At 41.5% G+C, this 12,729-nt stretch overlaps 1 pseudogene; it reads right to left on the bottom strand.

Moving 5' to 3' along the window:
• LOC135508623 (homeobox protein aristaless-like 4) overlaps positions 1 to 12,331 on the bottom strand; it is a 45,155-nt pseudogene extending 32,824 nt beyond the window's left edge.
• Positions 12,332 to 12,729: the final 398 nt, after the last annotated feature.

The following is a 12,729-nucleotide window of genomic DNA, read 5'->3' as shown; positions in this document are numbered from 1 at the left end:
AAAATAGTGCAATAAATCATGACAATATGATTACATGATCACTAAGTACAGACTTTCCTACAGAGCATTTGAAACATTTTGTTACGTTACAGCCTCATTCTAAAATGGATTCAATTGTTTTTATCCCTTAGCAATCTACACACAACCCCATAATGACAAAATAAAATCCGTTTTTTAGAAGATTTTGCAAATGTTTAAAAAATTTAAAAACGGGAAAAAAAATGTACATAAGTATTCAGACCCTGTACTCAGTACTTTGTTGAAGCACCTCTGGCAGCGGTTGCAGCCTTGAGTCTTCTTGGGTATGACGCTACAAGCTTGGCACACCTGTATTTGGGGAGTTTCTCCCATTCTTCTCTGTCGATCCTCTCAAGCTCTGTCAGGTTGGGTGGGGAGTGTCGCTGCACAGCTATTTTCAGATCTCTCAAGAGATGTTTGATCGGGTTCTAGTCCGGGGTCTGGTTGGGCAACTCAAGGACATTCAGAGACTTGTCCCAAAGCCACTCCGGCGTTGTCTTGGCTGTGTGCTTAGGGTCATTGTCCTGTTGGAAGGTGAACCATTGCCCCAGTCTGAGGTCCTGATCGCTCTGGAGCAGGTTTTCATCAAGGATCTATTCGGTGTCCTGTGTGAATTTAAGTGTGCTCTCTCTAATTCTCTCTTTCTTTCTCTCTCTCGGAGGACCTGAGCCCTAGGACCATGCCTCAGGACTACATGACATGATGACTCCTTGCTGTCCCCAGTCCACCTGGCCGTGCTGCTGCTCCAGTTTCAACTGTTCTGCCTTATTATTATTGGACCATGCTGGTCACTTATGAACATTTGAACATCTTGGCCATGTTCTGTTATAATCTCCACCCGGCACAGCCAGAAGAGGACTGTCCACCCCTCATAGCCTGGTTCCTCTCTAGGTTTCTTCCTAGGTTTTGGCCTTTCTAGGGAGTTTTTCCTAGCCACCGTGCTTCTTAGGTTCTGGCCTTTCTAGGGAGTTTTTCCTAGCCACCGTGCTTCTACACTTGCATTGCTTGCTGTTTGGGGTTTTAGGCTGGGTTTCTGTACAGCACTTTGAGATATCAGCTGATGTACGAAGGGCTATATAAATAAATTTGATTTGATTTGATCTGTCTGTTCTTTGCTCCGTTCATCTTTCCCTCGATTCTGACTGGTCTCCCAGTCCCTGCCACTAAAAATCATCCCCACAGAGAATCTTGTTTCTCATGGTCTGAGTCCTTTAGGTGGCTTTTGGCAAACTCCAAGTGGTCTGTCATGTGTCATTTACTGAGGAGTGGATTTTGTCTGGCCACTCTACCATAAAGGCCTGATTGGCGAAGTGCTGCAAAGATGGTTGTCCTTCTGGAAGGTTCTCTCATCTCCACAGAGGAACTCTTAAGCTCTATCAGAGTGACCATCGGGTTCTTGGTCTCCTCCCTAACCAAGGCCCTTCTCCCCCGATTGCTCGGTTTGGCTGGGCAGCCAGCCAGCTTTAGGAAGAGTCTTGGTGGTTCCAAACTTCTTCCAATAAGAATGGATAAGAATAGGATGGAGGCCACTGCGTTCTTGGGGACCTCCCCAGATCTGTACCTCGACAAAATCCTGTATCGGAGCTTTACGAACAATTCCTTTGACCTCATTGCTTGTTTTTTTGCTCTGACATGCGCTGTCAACTGTGGGACCTTATATAGACAAGTGTGTGACTTTCCAAATCATGTCCAATCAATTGAATTTACCACAGGTGGACTACAATCAAGTTGTGGAAACATTTCTTAGGATGATCAATGGAAACAGGATGCACCTGACCTACATTTTGAGTCTCATAGCAAAGAGTCTGAATACTTATAGTACCAGTCAAAAGTTTGGACACACCAGGGTTTTTCTTTATTTTTACTATTTTCGACATTTTGGAATAAAATAAAAATCAAAACTATGAAATAACATTGTTGGGCTGGATATATACCGTGTGACAATAGAAAAGCGTCTATCGTTTCATATTATGCTCTATCGTTTATTTAGTTGTGTCGCAAATCACACTCTTTGTGGCAATATTTTTCGTCGTTTTGGAATGTCGCTTTTGTGTGCCGTGTGAAATAAAAAATGCAACACAAACAAACATGGCGGAGAGTGAACGTGACACCGAGCACGGAGACACGGAGCTCGTACCTAAAAGAGGGACTACTTCGGCCGCATGGACGTGGTTTGGGTATGAAAAGTCTGACATGGACCAAAATCCGTCCTCTGCAAAATATGTCTCCGGACTCAACAGACTCAAACACCACAAACCTCTTTTACGACCTACGAAGGAATCATGTGAAACAGTACAGAGAGAGTCTACGGATGAGACCCCAAAGTACAGTCAAAACAAACCCCGACCCCTGACGTTGCAAGAGGCTTTTGCCCGCGGCACAGCATATGGCAAAGAACCACGAAGAAGGAAGGAGATAACAGCTGCTGTTATGACTAACATCTGCAAAGACATGGCCCAAATTTACACGGTCGAGAATCAAGGGTTTCGTGAGTTGGTGCTAAAGGTACCAAATGCAAACTGATATGTGACATGTATTAATGCCAAAATAACATGCACACAGGCAAGCCCCGAAAAATATATTATATATTTTAGGCCTATATTTATTTTGTTTGCAATTATAGTTTAAGTGATTTCTATTTACCTTTTTAGATTTTCATAAATTCATATATTTTTTTACAGTTGAAGTCGGAAGTTTACAGACACTTAGGTTGGAATCATTAAAACTAGTTTTTCAACCACTCCACAAAATGTCTTGTTTACAAACTATAGTTTTGGCAAGTCGGTTAGGACATCTACTTTGTGTATGACACAGGTAGGTGTACCTGTGGATGTATTTCAAGGCCTACCTTCAAACGCAGTGCCTCTTTGCTTGACATCATGGGAAAATTCAAATTAAATTAAAAGAAATCAGCCAAGACCTCAGAAAAAAATTGTAGACCTCCACAAATCTGGTTCATCCTTGGGAGCAATTTCCAAACGGCTGAAGGTACCACGTTCATCTGTACAAACAATAGTACGCGAGTATAAACACCATGGGACCACGCAGCCATCATACTGCTCAGGAAGGAGATGCTTTCTGTCTCCTAGAGATTAACGTACTTTGGTGCGAAAAGTGCAAATCAATCCCAGAACAGCAGCAAAGGACCTTGTGAAGATGCTGGAGGAAACAGGTAGAAAAATAACTATATCCACAGTAAAACGAGTCCTATATCGACATAACCTGAAAGGCCTCTCAGCAAGGAAGAAGCCACTGCTCCAAAACCACCATTAAAAAAAGCCAGACTACAAAGATTGTAATTTTTGGAAAAATGTCCTCTGGTCTGATGAGACAAAAATAGAACTGCTTGGCCATAATGACCATCGTTATGTTTGGAGGAAAAAGGGGGAGGCTTGCAAGCCGAAGAACACCATCCCAACCATGAAGCACGGGGGTGGCAGCATCATGTTGTGGGGGTGGCAGCATCATGTTGTGGTGGTGGTTTGCTGCAGGAGGGACCGGTGCACTTCACAAAATAGATGGCATCTTGAGGAAGGATAATTATGTCGATATATTGAAGCAACATCTGAAGACATCAGTCAGGAAGTTAAAGCTTTGTCGCAAATGGGTCTTCCAAATGGACAATGACCACAAGCATACTTCCAAAGTTGTGGCAAAATGGCTTAAGGACAACAAAGTCAAGGTATTGGAGTGGCCATCACAAAGCCCTAACCTCAATCCTATTCCATTATTAAAGTGACCAGTGTTCCATTATTAAAGTGACCAGTGTTCCATTATTAAAGTGACTAGTGTTCCATTATTAAAGTGACCAGTGTTCCAACATTAAAGGGACCAGTGTTCCATTATTAAAGTGACCAGTGTTCCATTAATAAAGTGACCAGTGTTCCAATATTAAAGTGACCAGTGTTCCATAATTAAAGTGACCAGTGTTCCATTATTAAAGTGACCAGTGTTCCATTATTAAAGTGACCAGTGTTCCATTAATCATTAATAAAGTGACCAGTGTTCCATTAATAAAGTGACCAGTGTTCCATTATTAAAGTGACCAGTGTTCCAATATTAAAGGGACCAGTGTTCCATTATTAAAGTGACCAGTGTTCCATTATTAAAGTGACCAGTGTTCCATTATTAAAGTGACCAGTGTTCCATTATTAAAGTGACCAGTGTTCCATTATTAAAAGGGACCAGTGTTCCATTATTAAAGTGACCAGTGTTCCATTATTAAAGTGACCAGTGTTCCATTATTAAAGTGACCAGTGTTCCATGATTAAAGTGACCAGTGTTCCATTATTAAAGTGACCAGTGTTCCATTATTAAAGTGACCAGTGTTCCATTATTAAAGTGACCAGTGTTCCATTATTAAAGTGACCAGTGTTCCATTATTAAAGTGACTAGTGTCCCATGACTATGTACTATGTGCATTTGTCATAAACACTGTCCATAGTTTGTTTCTATTGGACATAATTTTGGCACAAATATATTCCCATGCAGACACTTACTCTGTCTCTCAGTACGATCAATCCAATGTGTTCGCTATCACCACATAAATAACCAGCGATATCACTTCCTGGTTCTTCTAACACATATTCACAGTGTCCAACTCTGGCAGGAGGCCATCACAACACAGCCAGGAGATTTTATATTCTTTTACTGCTGAGAAACACATCTCCACTCTATGACAACATCTGTGGAGTATCCTCCAAGTCGTAGTGGTGCAGAATGTAATGAAGAAAACATTAATCTGACGATGAAAACACCCATCTGTGGCGAATTCTACCGTCTCATTATATTTAAAACAAGATAAATAATATTTGTCAAAATCTTACATCTAAACCTCCACTTCAAGTCATTTTTTTCATAATGTGTTTTATTACCATATAAATGGTCTCTAGGTCAGGACATTGAGTCCCTGAACACAAGGCATTGTGGTAGGTGTACCATCAGCATCACACAGTAACAGTGTTTAGTGTAGTCTTCTCCCACAGCCCACTGGCAGACTACACTTAGCGAGAGTCATGTCATGTTATCATGATGAGAAGATCAGGTCTCTGCTAGCCAGATGTTTCACTTAGCCCTCAGTTGATCTCAGATGCAGTGTTCACAACGAGCTAACTAACTTGTTATGGAAAGCATCTTCCGAAGAAGACGTTTAATGAAACACAATAGAGGACATGACACGGGAGTATCTTCTTCACCTTTCTCCAGATACGGCCGACAACTACAACATCATCCCACATCAAAGTCCTGAAACAACCTCAGAGACCCATGATGCAAGACGATATGTGAATCTAAACATTCGCCCAACTCACGTATTCCTGCCAGTGGCGACGTGACGCCTCCCTCGCCCCACCCCCTCACTCCCCCAAGACACACAAACACACACACACACATATCCTCACACACACCGTTCTCCCTAATCACTCAAAACGGCGCTCCAAAACCCGAAACCCATTTCTGACGTTTGGTTTATTTACTTGGGGGCATTGGTGAAACGGGGTTACGTACACCAGTCCCACTCTGTCATCTCACGGTCCATCTGACAGACTCTGTGGCTTTGGAGGGACCGTGTTGTGGAGTCTCAAATAATAACTGTAGAAGTCATTTACAGCCAGCATCCCAAATGGCACCCTGTTCCCTATATAGTGCACTACTTTAGACCAGAGCCCTATAGAACCCTATTCCCTATATAGTGCACTACTTCAGACCAGAGCCTTATGGCACCCTATTCCCTATATAGTGCACTACTTTAGACCAGAGCCCTATAGAACCCTATTCCCTATATAGTACACTACTTCAGACCAGAGCCTTATGGCACCCTATTCCCTATATAGTGCACTACTTTAGACCGGAGCCCTATAGAACCCTATTCCCTATATAGTGCACTACTTTAGACCAGAGCCCTATAGAACCCTATTCCCTATATAGTGCACTACTTTAGACCAGAGCCCTATAGAACCCTATTCCCTATATGGTCTATCCTAAGTAGACCAGTACCCTACTTAGGATTCACTGGTCAAAAGTAGTGCACTGTATAGGGAATAGGGTGCCATTTGGGACACACCAATACACATCTGGCTTGCATTAATGGGGGTAGCTAACTCTCCTGTAGTGCTGTGTGGCTGGGTACGGCCTGGTCGACATTCCTGCAGACTCCTGCTCTGCTAGCACGCCATCGGTGGTTTGCTCCCAGTCATTGTTGTCTGTGGTCAGGTACAAGTTTATATAGGTTGAGACTCCCAGTCCCAAAGGTACAGACCATAGAGAGTTTCATCTATAGCTCCTATAACGTCCCGTGGTCCTGTTGTCCCATGCATTGCCCGAGTGCACTAGCCTTTAGCGTGTGTATACAACCAAGCCTAAGGCCATATCTTTGGTAGTGTTACTCGTCGATCACACCGACAGCGTAGTTGCATTTTTGGTACACCAGAATTACATTCATTTCCAATGAAAACGCTGCGTTTGCCTTGCAGCATTGTGTTTACATGAGGCACTTGCAGTGCATTCGGTATGGTGCAGATGTTGGATTTATCTAACGTATGCGTCAAACTGTACGCGTAGACGGTTTGACAGAAATGGTAGCAGAAGGTGAATGTGGAACTTTTGTTGTACACATATCCAGATGATGCTGTGTACTATTTTGCGTAATCACCCTGTCGTTGTGTTCGAAGCGTTAGTACCATTTTGCGCAAACGCTCTGTGGGTGTGAACGAACCTCGTTAAATGATGATAATGCCTGGTATAAGACGAGCAATATAGTTGATTTGTTGTGGTCAGTGTCTAAGGGGAAGTATATCGATGTAAATATTCCCGAAATATGTGAAAAGAGCAAAGCCAATGAACAGTAATAAAGACTTGTTAAGTCAGTAGAAAAGTACATTAAATGGCAACTGTGAGGAACGCATGACGGCTGTCTGCCTGTGTTACAAGATAGGTGTGAATATAGCGGGGATACACTGCACCTTCACTGCCAAAAATTCATGTTGTGTGTGTGTGTGTGTGCGTGTGTGTGTGTGCGTGTGTGTGTGTGCGCGTGCGTGCGCATGTGTGCGTGTGCGTGTGCGTGTGTGTGTATGTGTGTGTGTGTGTGTGTGTGTGTGTGTTAGCAGACGTGTCATAATGAACTAAAAAAAGGCATGCTCATTGTCCTCCAACACTAGAAAAGTGCACCATACCATTCCCATGTCATTAATAATAAACCGTTGACGCGCATGTAGTTACGATACAACGAGGTTGTGCAATATCTCCTCCCGGTGAGTAAGACTACCAAAACCCCACACATGATAACACAAGCCAGTTGATGCCTGAGGCTTTAGCTAACCTCCCAACACTATATCCTCCCCGAAGCTATCTATCTATCTGGCTGTAACATTTTATAGAATAACATTACAGAGCTCTCCTCCGGGAAACCTATTGCATTTAATGATGGCAGTTGAAACGGTTTGCTGTGTCATTGGACTTGGCCAGATGTTTTCGTTCGATGGAGGGGTACTCTAACCTTGGCTCTCACCTTGAGGAAATAAAACACACAACACTATACACAGTGAGATAACGATTTCACTCGGTATAAAAGGCCTGACTCCCATTGTTTGCAGTCACGGGAAAAACAGTTTACTTTTCGCTTTATGGGGTGTATTTTAGCATGGCTGTGTGCTGGCAGTTACGGCAGAAACTCGCTATAATACAATCTTAGCCTCGGTTTTAGTCATGTTGACGCTTGTCATTTGGAATTCACGCTTTTAAAAGCTATTGAATTTTGATTGGAAATTAAATGCAAATTAAACCAAATTATTATTGTTATTATGCACTAGTTCAGTTGGTAACGGCCTATAGTCCGCGCAGCAGTTATTGTTTTTAGGAATGAGCTCAAGTTGACTTTTTCTTTTAAATATTATTAAGATAAAAAATTAAGTTACATTTTGAGACAATAAATAAATAATTCCTGTGTAAATAGATCCACTAATAATAATAATAATGATAATAATGATCATAATAATGTGGCGATAAAATGACATTATTATTAGGATATAATCATTGTTTTCTGTTTCTGTTTTTGGTGTTTTAAAGGCTTTTTCTTTGTTAAAGTCAGATTTAATCTAGATTTAATGAACGGGCTGTTCTTTCTCTTTAAAATCTCCCCTGCCTTGTAAAAGACACAACCACTGCAAAGGTCGCGCATTGGATCAGCAACACAAACTGTGTCATTACATCTTTATAACAGTCGCTTTGAAATAGTTTAAATGCACGTTATTCTCTGGAACAAATATGTAAACGATGTGAGAGCATAATTATACCTTTATTCCTTTTCTTTGGGCTCTGTTTAAACACAAAACTAGATTATTCTAGTTTCAGTTTTACTATATATATATATATATATATATATATATATATATATATATATATATATATATATAAAGATCTAACACACACACATATACATATATATATGTATATATATAGAAATATATATATGTGTGTGTTTTTTACTTTATTAATGAGAAAGTGCATCAATCCAGGAAATTATAGGCCTATATTGCATTCGCAACTCTTTGCCGTTTCGAACATGATTCACGTCTCTTGCCATAGTCATTACGCTGTGCTGTTATGCTAATTCACATTATCATTATACCCTAATCCTCCGTTCACCGTCGAGTCGTCATGATATTACTACAACTAATCTTCTAAATTGCTATGAACTTGGAACAACAGTGTAACACGAAAGAGCGTCACGTTATTAAGTATCTTGTGGTTTACTTTGCGTCCTGCGGCCTTAGTGAAAGTCAATCCGCGCGTCGTCAGCTGTCCATAGCCGTGCCATACAGTCAGTGAATTGAATAAGAATGTGGCATACGAAACAAAGCATGTAGGTTTGGTTAATTTTGCCCCCACAAAAAAGAATCAATGCCGTGCGCGAAAAGAGTTTGCACAACGAGTTGAGACTGTGGTATATTTCAATCATTAGCCTGTAGGGTTTTGACCTGATAGTTTAGGACCTAAACGCAAGTGCCGAGAGATTATTAAAATCATACTTCAAATCTGTGTCATTATAAAACAAGATTTCTATTCTCCGGGTTTATTAAATGTTTGTTTCGTTAATATCTTATTCATGTAACTGAACTGGAGCAATATCAGTTTTTTGATATTGGGAAAACGAACTTTTTGCTCACTTTAAGGGAGCAAAAAGGTATCCTTTCCAAAAGACATCCACATCAGTTTACTATACCCTGCCAGGTTGCCCGCGTGTTCCTATTGTATCGTTAGATCTTATAAAGACAATGGTTTTAGATAAGCACGCTGTGATTTAGAAATGTGTGTCTAACCAAAACCATAATGCAGGCATATGCGTGTATGATTGTTCACATTTATACTTTACACTTTGATGCCTGTCATTTTGCCTCAAAGCACGGCGTGCGTGCGCGCGCGTGCGTGTGTGTGTGTGTGTGTGTGTGTGTGTGTGTGTGTGTGTGTGTGTGTGTGTGTGTGTGTGTGTGTGTGTGTGTGTGTGTGTGTGTGTGTGTGTGTGTGTGTGTATACACGTTTTACTACACTTGGTAGTACCAGAAGTCCTCACAAGAATAGTAAACCAACTACATTTCAGAGAAGTGAGAACATTTTACCAGTCTTCACTTATAATAATGATATTTTAGGCTTAGGGGTTAGATTTAGGGTTAGAACTAGGGTTAGGGTTTGGAGGTTAGGTTTAGGGTTAAGAGTTAGGGTTAGGTTTAGGGCTAAGAGTTAGGGTTAGGTTTAGGGCTAAGAGTTAGGGTGAGGTTTAGGTTTAGGGGTTAAGAGTTAGGGTTAGGTTTAGGGGTTAAGAGTTAGGGTTAGGTTTAGGGGTTAAGAGTTAGGGTTAGGTTTAGGGGTAAGAGTTAAGAGTTAGGGTTAGGGTTAGGTTTAGGAGTTAAGAGTTAGGGTTAGGTTTAGGGTTAAGAGTTAAGAGTTAGGGTTAGGTTTAGGGTTAAGAGTTAGGGTTAGGTTTAGGGTTAAGAGTTAGGGTTAGGTTTAGGGATAAGAGTTAGGGTTAGGTTTAGGGGTTAAGAGTTAGGGTTAGGTTTAGGGGTTAAGAGTTAGGGTTAGGTTTAGGGGTTAAGAGTTAAGAGTTAGGGTTAGGGTTAGGTTTAGGAGTTAAGAGTTAGGGTTAGGTTTAGGGTTAAGAGTTAAGAGTTAGGGTTAGGTTTAGGGCTAATAGTTAGGGTTAGGTTTAGGGGTTAAGAGTTAGGGTGAGGTTTAGGTTTAGGGGTTAAGAGTTAGAGTTAGGGTTAGGTTTAGGGGTTAAGAGTTAGGGTGAGGTTTAGGTTTAGGGGTTAAGAGCTAGGGTTAGGTTTAGGGCTAAGAGTTAGGGTTAGGTTTAGGGGTTAAGAGTTAGGGTGAGGTTTAGGTTTAGGGGTTAAGAGTTAGAGTTAGGGTTAGGTTTAGGGGTTAAGAGTTAGGGTGAGGTTTAGGTTTAGGGGTTAAGAGTTAGGGTGAGGTTTAGGTTTAGGGGTTAAGAGTTAGGGTTAGATTTAGGGTTTAAGGCTAGAGTACAAAAGAGGGTAAGAGTTAGGGTCAGGTTTTGGGTTTTGAATGGGAATCAAAAAGTCCCAAGTATAGTAAGACATAGCTGTGTGTGTGTGTGTGTGTGTGTGTGTGTGTGTGTGTGTGTGTGTGTGTGTGTGTGTGTGTGTGTGTGTGTGTGTGCGTGCGTGCGTGCGTGTGTGTGTGTGTGTGTGTGTGTGTGTGTGTGTGTGTGTGTGTGTTGAAGTCTATTCCTTTGGTGAGAAGTGGTGCAATATATCATCGAACCGTATAGTTTTCAGTTTATTATCCTCTACGCTATCCTCTACGCTATCCCTTATAGCTCATTCAAAATCTTTAAAAAATAATCACAGTCTAATTAGCTCCCCTTACTTGTGTTGAACAAAAGTGACAGCGTGCTATAAGTTGGATAAGTTGGTAGCCTCGTGTATGAAGTTTGCTGATGTGTTAAAGAAAGTATAGTGTAGATATTCAAGCATAAACTATTAGGCTACGCCTGTATGCTGTTGAGGTCAAGTCATCAAAATATCAACACAGGCAACAAAAATAAAAAATCATACAGGATAGGCAAGGCTATGCCAGAATGAAATCGTTCAACATTATTTGTCATGATTGTATTGAGCTCAACCAACAACGTGGTTTCATAAAATATCTATGGGCACGTAGTTTCTAACAGATCGCAATGCGTCTTTCTGATAGATGGAGGATTTAAGGGATTTTATAAAATGCTGGGTTCGCTCTAACTAACTCCAGTTACACTCTGGCCTCATAAAATCTGCACATTTGTAACTGTTGTTATGGCCCCTTGCCCACACGGTTCCTGGTTGTTCGTTCAGTAACTTATCCATTGTTTTGTTTTTTTGTCTGTTTGGGTGCTGATTGACAGACGATGGCCTCGCCGCCGAAACGTTTATTTTGCTTTCGTTGCCTCGCGAAATGAGATTTTTTTAAATAACTTTTTATTTGAGTGGAACCTGTTACAAATATGAATAGGATGTTTGAACCTGTACACATATGAATAGGATGTTTGGATTTTAGTCTAGGCACCAGTTTTGAGCGCGTTTGTTTCAAGAACCTTTGGGATGTTGATTGTTCCCCAGGCGAACGGCGCTCCAGAACCGTTTGGAACTCACCATAGCAGGGGATGAGCGCGTCGTTGTGTCCTCCGCTTTCCTGGTGGAGTTTTTCGCCTTCCGGGGGTGTTTTGCAGGTCGGTCGTTGCATGAAGAGGTGGTATTTGTTGAAGTTGTTGCCCTCCTCTGTGCCGTCATCCAGTGACTGGCACTCCTGTTGGAAAGGACTCCGAGACGTCTCCTCGTAACCCTGTTGTCCTTTGGGTAGGAACGTTGGGCTGTACTTGGTTTCCCTCGGTTGGAATATTCTGAAGGGATCCGATGGTTGTTGATCCCTACCGTGTGGCGAAGGCGTGTTATAATATGAATCCATGGATGTCATATCACAGTATGAAACGCACGTATCTGCGTTCATTCCTAAAATATCACCCCCCGAAAAATGGAATTGAAAAAATCCAAACCGTTTGTTTCTTCGTTCTCCTTTTCCCCTTGCAGCAATAACCCTTTCTCTCAAGCACTGGCGAACACACACGCGCACACACACTCTCACACACACTGCCGCATCTGGGGTTGGTTAGAAAACGAATTAGATTTTTTCCCAGAGACTTGCAGAAGACTGAACAAATGAATGCAAAGAAAAGCCCCTGAAGGTTTACCGGGGTAAGGAACCAAAATGCCGTTGCTTTACAGACGATGCCACTGCTGGTCCCACTAAAGTCCTCTGCACACGACACTAGTGAAAGTCAGCGCCAAACCAGCTCTGTTATTATTCAGACAACAGAGATGGAGATGGAAAATGGGAGGTCAAGCAAGAGGGACATTTTTTTCTTGTTTTCTTTGTAAACACGAGGAGACACAACACATGACATTCATTTGATTATGAGTTAATAGGACTGCTTTGATAAATGCACATCTTGTGCACATGAGAGATAATTGCTCTGAGTCAATTATATTTTCCCCCTTTTATATATATATATATAAACTCAGCAAAAAAAAGAATTGTCCTCTCACTGTCAACTGCATTCATTTTCAGCAAACTTAACATGTGTAAATATTTGTAGGAAGATAATGAGATTCAACAACTGAGACATAAACTGAACAAGTTCCACGGACATGTGACTAA

This window comes from Oncorhynchus masou, chromosome 22 (genome assembly GCF_036934945.1).
Source record: "Oncorhynchus masou masou isolate Uvic2021 chromosome 22, UVic_Omas_1.1, whole genome shotgun sequence".
In the NCBI taxonomy this organism is placed as follows: domain Eukaryota; kingdom Metazoa; phylum Chordata; class Actinopteri; order Salmoniformes; family Salmonidae; genus Oncorhynchus; species Oncorhynchus masou.
Note: the sequence above shows the minus strand (reverse complement) of the source record. Positions and strands in the feature narration are given on the sequence as shown.